Source organism: Nannospalax galili, unplaced genomic scaffold (assembly GCF_000622305.1).
Source record: "Nannospalax galili isolate Female #2095 unplaced genomic scaffold, S.galili_v1.0 scaffold286, whole genome shotgun sequence".
Taxonomy (NCBI): domain Eukaryota; kingdom Metazoa; phylum Chordata; class Mammalia; order Rodentia; family Spalacidae; genus Nannospalax; species Nannospalax galili.
In genome coordinates, this window is record NW_008359442.1 from 5,066,659 (window position 1) to 5,075,391 (window position 8,733).

An 8,733-nucleotide genomic window follows, 5' to 3' on the forward strand; every position below is an offset into this window, starting at 1 on the left:
GGACTACCAAAAATCCCATTCTTATAAGTCACTGTCTTTCCCCACTCTCAGCAGCCATCAAATGCCAAAAGTTTCTTAGATTAGGTTCGAATTTCTTACCTACTTCCCCATGGCAATGCTGGGATTTTTGTCTGGTTTGAGCTTTCATAGGAGTTATCCATGCTGTCACCACTGCTATGGGTTCATATGAGTAACTGACCAGCTGTTTGGAAGACTGTCTTCCCTTGCATTTGTACAGAGGTTGCATTAAAGATGTGTCACTTAGGGTTAAGGAATTAAGACTTGCTCAATGAGAAGGAACTCATGTGTGATATTATAAATAAACATAGCCAAATACACATGACTGCAGAGGTCATAGATCCTAGAGAAAAAAAAAACCCTGCTTTATTCTTACTTTATTCTAAATATCTATCCTCATACTTATAGATAAGTGTATCATTCACCCCATCAAAGAAACTTCTTTTTATAACAGAGACTATTTCAGAGTTCTAAAACTGATCAAATTCCAAGAAAATTATTTTAACTTTTAATTCCAGAGTCTTTTAATAGGAACTGGTGACACTGTGAAGAAAATGTAACTATCTTAGTTAAAATAATCTGATTGATGCTATTTAATCATTTCTGAGTTGTTTTCCATAGGATAAGTTAAAAAACAAGGAGGATATGTTCATTTATTTTTGAAACATCAGCTGCCTTTCAAAATCAACTTACTGAGGTGTAATTTATAGACCCTAGAATTTATTCAATTAAAAGATACAATTTAGTGAAGTTTTTTTTGTTTGTTTTTTATATGTCCACTGAGTGTGAAATTGTTGATATAACACATTCTGGGATATTTTCATCACCTTTAGAGAAAACTCTATACTCATACACTCATTAGTGGTCCTGTCATGTCCCATTGCACATCTAGATCTAGGCAACTACTAAGCTATTTTATAGTACTGCCTATTGTGAACGTTTAAATATGTAAGAAAGCATGCCATATGGAGTCCTTTGTGACTGACTTCTTTCACTTATCATGATGTTCTAAATATTTAGCACATTGTAGCAAGTTTCAATATCTCATTCCTTCATATGTCTAATTTTCCATTGTGTGGATATGTCCATTGTTGTGAGCATGCTAAGTCAAGAATAGATAAACATATTTGTTTCTTTCCAGAATGTCAGAATTTATTCAATAACAATAAATTTATAAGATATATCAGCTTTCTTGGCAGTAATTTACCAAGTAGTCCTGATTTTCTTGATAACTAACCCAGTCAAATATAATCTTCATTCCAATCTTAATTACTAAAATTAACTCTCAGGTAACAACTTATGCATCACACAGTAAAATCTGTCTATACATACATGCATGTATGTAGGCTATAGAAGGACAACAAATGGTTAGGAAGGCCTTAAGAGCATTCAAGGCATCTCAAAGAGGTCTAGCAGAGAGTGCAAAATGGAGAAGTTGGAAAGCAATGGACAATGAGTGACTATGAGGGGAAGGGGTCTACTAGAGATGCTGCTGTAAAGTTACTCTATAGAGTCCAAGTTGAGCCCAGCCTCTATTTCAAGATGAGCTGCAGAAGTGAGTTGTGAGACTTGGAGGCCATGGAGACAAAGGGCAGGACTGTGTCCAGAGGAATAACTGGGAGGGCTGATGGATAGCAGGTCCAGAGGGATCAATGCAGGAACAATAAGGTGGTGATTGGAGTAGTAGAGGGATTGAGCCAAACTGAAGCCCATAGGACTGTCTGATCTTCCCTTTCAGTCCCTTGATGTGAACACCAGCTGGTCAGATGAAGGTCCTCTCCATTGTAGTGCTAGCTCTCTTTAGGGGACCCAGGTGAAAGTGTTACGTTCTTTGCTCCTTCTGGTGTGCTTGGTAAATTCTCATGCCTACTTTTCTTGATAGGATTTTTATACACCCATGTGCTCCTACAGTCCTAATTTATTTTGATAAATGTATAGGACATCACAATTTCTACTATGGGGAATAAGTTATTTTATCAATGTATGCCTCCTGGCTAGTGCTGTCCAGATGGTATTATTCATGTGTCCTCCAATGTGCAAAGTTATCTTGCTTCTACATTTGTAGTCAAGATGAAGTCCAAAGCTGCTTGTAAAAGAGTCTCATCATGAAATTAGGAACAGATGGAGAGAGAGGGAGTGGCTATGAAAGGATTTGGAGGAGAAGTGAGGGGTGAATTTGATCAAATTCATTGTATGAAATTCTCAAAAGGTAATAGAAAATTACATTTAAGAACATAGTCTCTTGGGCCAAGTCACAGCTTGAAAAACCAGTTTTGTACAACTTAGGTCAGGGCAGCTCAGGATTTCATCATTCATCAATAGTTTAGTTGTCCATTTTTGGCCATTATTAATCATGCTATTATGACCACATGTATATAGCTTTTAATATTTTATGTATTATTTTTAGTTTTATTTTGTGTGTATGTGTGTATTGCCTGCATGTCTGTAAGGACACCTGTGTTGTGCAATGCTGGGGGAAGACAGAAGAGGGTGTTGGGTCCCCTGGAAGTGGAGTTCAGAGAGTTATTAGCTGCCATGTGGGTGCTGGGATTCAAACCCGGGTCTTCTGCAAGAATGGTTGGTGCTCTTAATTGCTGAGTCATCTTTCCAGCTCCATAAATTCCCAAATATATATTTTCTCTTCTGAGTATGTATCTAAGAATGAAATTACTTAGTACTCCTACAATTTTATTTTCAAGTAATTGATTTCCAAAACAGCTACACCATTTTATATTTCTATCACTAGTATTTGAGGGGTCCCATCTCTTAACAGATTTGCCAACAGTAGCTATCACCCGTGTTTTAGTACAGTCATTCTAAAGAATGTGATTACCAGTTTTTTTTACTGGGAGTGGTGGTACATCCCTTTAATCCCGGCCCTCGGGAGGCAGAGGTAGGTGAATCTCTGTGAGACTGAGGCCAGCCTGGTTTAAATCGAGAGTTCCAGGTCAGGTGTGGTTACAGGGAAACCCGGCTTGGCAAGACGTGGGTGCCATTACATATGTGCAGGCAATACACTCATACACATAAAATAAAAATAACACATAAAATATTTTTTAATTCTTAAAAATCATTTTAATGTAGGCTGGAGAGATGGCTCAGCAGTTAAGAGCACTGACTGCTCTTGCAGAGGACCTGGGTTCGATTCCCAGCACCCACATGGCAGCTGCAAACCGTCCTTAACTCCAGTTCCAGGGGAATCTGATGCCCACTTCTGACCTCCGCGGCATTGCATGACACGGGTGCACTCACGTACATGCAGGTAACACACTCATACACATAAAATATAAAATAATAAAATAATAAAAAATCATTTTAATGTAAAAATATTAGAATGAAAATGGTATATTATTGAGGCAAATAGTTTTAAACGTCTAATGACTTTGTTGATATGAAGTCATGGGAAGAATTGATTCTAATTTACAAAATGTGGACTTTTTCCTCTTTCTTTACTCAGAAAACCAATTAAAAAAAATCAGAACAAACATCTTTCCTCTCTTGTCTGACAGTGAGTTTGATACAAAGCTAACAAAGTATTTCAGAAGAAAAACTACGCAGTTAGTATACGGAAGAAGCTGGCCACAATCGTAATAGAATGCAAATATTTTTCTTTATTCTCAGTTTTAAATGCTGATAAAAATATGTGCCTTCATCCTCAGACATGGGAACTCTGTTTGACCTAAAATGAATGATTTGTTTCATGGTTAAGTATTTTTATTTATTTCTCAAATCTATAAAATATATATTACTCATAGATTTATAAAATGATTTTAGCTTTCTTATATTTTATTATCACCTCACACTGATTAATGACCATGAAAATACTGGAATTTGGGGGATCTGGACTTACAGTATTGCTTCTTTTCTGACTAAATGTGAGTTTATGTATATTTATCAGTTAAATCATTAGTTCAAGAAAAAGATGATTAAACAATTAAGTATATGTGGGAATAACAAAAGAAAGCTGTAGTCACTGTTCAAATATGTCATGAATTTCTATAATTATGAATAGTTTTGAGGAAGGCATTTTTGCTCATTAAAACTAAGTGATTAAAAATATGATTAATTGTTTAATTTTAGATTTTAGAGCCACATGAAATTCTAGGACAGACAGAAAGGGCTATGAAGTGTTTAGCATTGTTTGATTAGTCTTTATGGGGGGAGTTGGTTTGTTAAAAAATTCTATTGTGCATTTGGACATTTCATATAACAGTTCTTAAGCAAATTTAGACCCCCCCATTCATGCCCCCTATCCCTCCCCCAGACGTACTGCATGCATTCCACCATATGTGCTAAGTCTATCCAGTCAAGCATTGGTTTATTTTTTGAGACAAGGTCTTACTATGAAGCCAGGGCTAGCCTGGAACTAGCTATGTAGTGTAAGCTAACCTTGAACTCACCACGATCCTGTCTCAGCTTTTGTGCTGGGACTGCAAGTGTGCATCCCTTAATCCAGGTTTATTTTATTAATGTTGCTGGTCTATCTTAGCACAAAATATTTGAAATAATGATCTGCATCACTTTTTACCTAAGAAGGATGTACTCCCACAGAATCTGATTCTTTTCTCTCCTGTCTGCCACACAGCCTGAGGAAGAGGCTGACGTGGTATGCTTGGAGGAAGTGGCCGATTTTGGCTTCAGACCAGGCTTGACTTCAGTTTCACCTTTCCACGAAGAGTGAACTTCCGTAAACAGGGTCTGCACAAAGACTGAGAACACCATCAGCAAGCACCACATTGAGGCCCCCTGAGGTAATAGCTTTTAAAGCAAGTTCCTAAAGATCCAGAGGTACTCTAGGATATTTTTGAAACCCAGTATTAAAGGACTCAATGGCTAAAGGTCAGGGCTTCCCTTTACTGTTTAGATTTGAGCAGTTCTTAGATCTGTGAACTGCTTTGGATTTCTACATAGGGTAGAGCCATAAGCTTAGTATTATTTGAACATTCTCATACAAGATTTCTATTGCAATTTTCTTATAGTCATAATAATAAAAAAGCTATTTAAATAAGAAAAATCAACTAAAAAGCAAGTTATATATATATAAAATACTAGAAACAATACATCCCCAAATATTAGTGATTTCTGAAGGGTGTAATTGTTAAGAACATGTGGTTGATTTTATTTTAAAATATGTTTTAATTTCTAATTTTTGGAAATCAATGTGTTAGCGTCTATTTTGGGGGTCCTATACTATTAAGTTAAAGATACAGAGTTCCTTATTGGCAACAAAGAGTCAAATGACCTTGGTACTAATTCTTGATCTGCTAGTGAAAATCTTCAGCCTTGACCACATTGCTAAAAATCTTTGGTCTACAGACTCTATATGAAAAAAGAGAAAACTAGTCTAATAAAGAAATAAAGTACCTTCTAAATTTAATACTGTGGAAACATTTATATTAGGAGAGTTATTTGGATTTGTGAAGATTCAGTTGCATCATTTATTTTTCCTCCTCATATCAACAGACCTATAGTGAGAAAGACAACCCTCTAGAAAGCAGATATGGTGTGATCAATTAACTGTTTCTGAAAATATATCGAACAATGGGAAAATTCTTACTTTAATAGGACTTTATGGATTCAAAACTGACATATACTTTTGATGGTATGGAAAAAATGCAATATGGATTTCCCTGCATAGAATTGACAGTAAATGTATGGGCTGTGGAGGTAGCTCACTCAGTACAGCTATCGCCTTTGCAAATGTGAGGTGTGTGTGTGTGTGTGTGTGTGTGTGTGTGTGTGTAATATGATACTTGCTGTCGAGTCCCAGCATTAAAGGTAGTGCTCTCTCTAATACTTTCTTACAGAAAAATTACTTCATAGAAGCTCACTGAATATAGTGTGCCCTGTTCTTGCCCAATCATCTAGAAATTTAATAAGGGAATTCTTACATCACATTCTTTTGTACCTGGGGAATGGAGGATGACAGAGATAGAGTTTACAAAACTCTGCCAGAAATAATTTGCTTTCAATAAGAAAACTGAGAGAAGAACATTCTGTCAGGGAAAGGAACACTCAGTGGGACTGAGGAAAGATCAAAATAGCCAATGTTAGCTTTATTTTCCTTAACTTTTCTCTATTTCAAATTGTGTCTTTAGTGGAATCATTAATTTTTCTCTTGCTTGTTTTCTTCATAAACATGGCTTGCAATTTTTCATTGATTTGTAAAACCACCATATATGTCTTTAAGAATACTAGTCATTTTTAAGTGTGTGAATGGCAATCTCTTGTTATTAATTAACGTTTTTAGTATTAACCTTGTAAAGAAGTCTATTAAAAGAATGAATAAGCTGAAATTAAGGATGTGTCAGGAAAATTCATATTTCATGTGCCTGCTGATCTTCTACACTATTTATAATGATGTTGGGGAAAATTCAGAAACTGTCTACCGTAGCAATTTAATAGTGTGTGTTTCGGTCTAGGAAAAAATTGGTTTATGCTTCATTACATGACTGAATTCATTATAGCAAAACCACGCACACTGTTTCTGTCAGTTAAATCTTCATTTACTTTCCCAGGCACTAATTAAGAAGTCCTTATCATTCAGGTAGGGATAAATAATAGGAACAATTAGTGTCAGAGACAGACATATTTAATAAGCCCGGACAATCCACCTGTCTACCTGTGGTGACAACCTTTAGTTTCAGCTACAAAGTCAGAGACTCAAGCTTGGCTGTAGCATCAAGAGATAGGTTAGCTGTGTCTGAAAAACTCTTCCATAGCACAGAAACTTTGTTGGCTCCATTTCTCTCTCTTAGGAGACAGCTACATCATGTCAGAAGGAAAAGTAAAGTCCCTTAACGTGAGCTGGCAAATGACTTGGTGAAACTCATACCAGAACTAAAACAAATCATGTACAATCTGTGAAGGTTTCCTCAGAAATATCTTAAGTTACTAAATGAGACAACTGGGTGAGTATCTCCGTAGATGTGAACATGCTGTCTACAGCTAGTCCTCTCTAGTCTCTCAGAGTCTTCATCACATTCTGGTAGATCTATATTTTCCTTTTGAGACTAGCCTAGAGTTATTTTTCCCACTAAATGAGAAAATTGCTGTTGGTCACTATCCAGTCTTCCATAATTCTCTTCCAGTCTTACCATCCAATAGGCTGATTAAAAAAAAATGGTGAAATGCAGTATGATTCAGGTACACAGTGAGCATATAGGGAAGACATACATATTTTTGTGGAAAGATCACATTTCCTACTATGATTTTACCTTATTACAGATTGTTTTGGATTTTTAATTGGAAAAATGTCTTACCAGTAAGTGAAACAAGATAGAATGATGTTCTGATTGCCACGAAATCTGATTCAGCTGGAGCTTTGAGTCTATCAGGGAAATTCAGCAAATGAGTTCACAAAAATTTCTTTTCCATTACTTGACAGATTTTTGTTTTAAAATAGGAATGCCATCATCAAACATTCCAAACCTTAAGTAATGTTGTTATACTTTTCCTCATATTGACAGGATGGGGAAATGGAAATTTCTTTATTTTAAGAATAGAAACATTTTTGCAGGTATTTGAATGGTAGTTAGATAACCTTATAGTAATAACCTTGAATTGAGCAACTCTCAAAAGCTGGTTATGGATAGTTGGCTATGGACAGGTTGTAAGAAAAGACACAGTCCAATAAAGAGTACATGGGAGATGTGTGCAATGTGACTCAATAAACGTTCATTCCTCCTCTGGTCAGATGAAGGAATCCTAGCTTTCTTTCTCCCTTGTCTTTAACTCACCAGAGATCATCCAGATAAACAACCATTCTGTGGAAAAATTCAGTTTCATTCGGGTCACAATCCCAGCTCTGTAAGGTGCTAACTTTGACAACTTCCTGAAAGAATATTTTGAACTTTTCTGATTCTCAGTTCCTTCATCTGATAGAAAAATAAGATAATTTAAGTACTTTACAGCTTTCAGTAAAGAATACTAGCTAACTGTTGTCAAGCATCCAGTGTATTCTATGCATTTTCCAAGTGTAAATGGACAGAGAAGGTAAGATACATATATCACAACTTCTAGAATATGTAACAGATATGAGAGCTGGACCCATATATTTTGCCTCTGAAGTGTGGGTAATTAACTACCATACTACAAAACTGATTTTTTAGTGATACCCAGAAACCTTGACAAATTACATATTTTGTTGATATTGGTCTTTTTTGATACATCAATAATACCTTGTATTCCCCCAAATTCAGAGTCAATTATAAGATAAAAATAAAGATCAGATAGAGATCTGAATATTGATAGTATAAACTGAATGGAAGCATGTCTTTAGAGCCACAGCTAAGTAAGTATAATTTTTCCCCTAAATTAATTTGATTTTTTTTTTACTTAGTGCCCTGACATCAAAGATTCTCCAGAAAAAGTCTCTTAATATGCAGCAGAGAAGGAAGAATATATTTGCCCTGTGTATAAACAAATTATGGAAAGACAATAATATAAATTATTTCCAGTCATATATATTTAGAAACCCTTTCCAAAGTCACCAATGAACTAAAAACATACTCTTCTCATGAAGAAGGTCTGGGCAGAAAGGCCCCAAATATCATCCTATGTCCTTTCACTGGAAAAGATAGGCCAAGATTCCTCCTCTATGTCTTACTCTTTATGTGCAGCTGCAAAAAAAATTATCATAAAATTACCATAGACTGATATATTGAATTACCCATAAACTGACAGATCGAGTTAATTAAACAACAGTAACAGTAA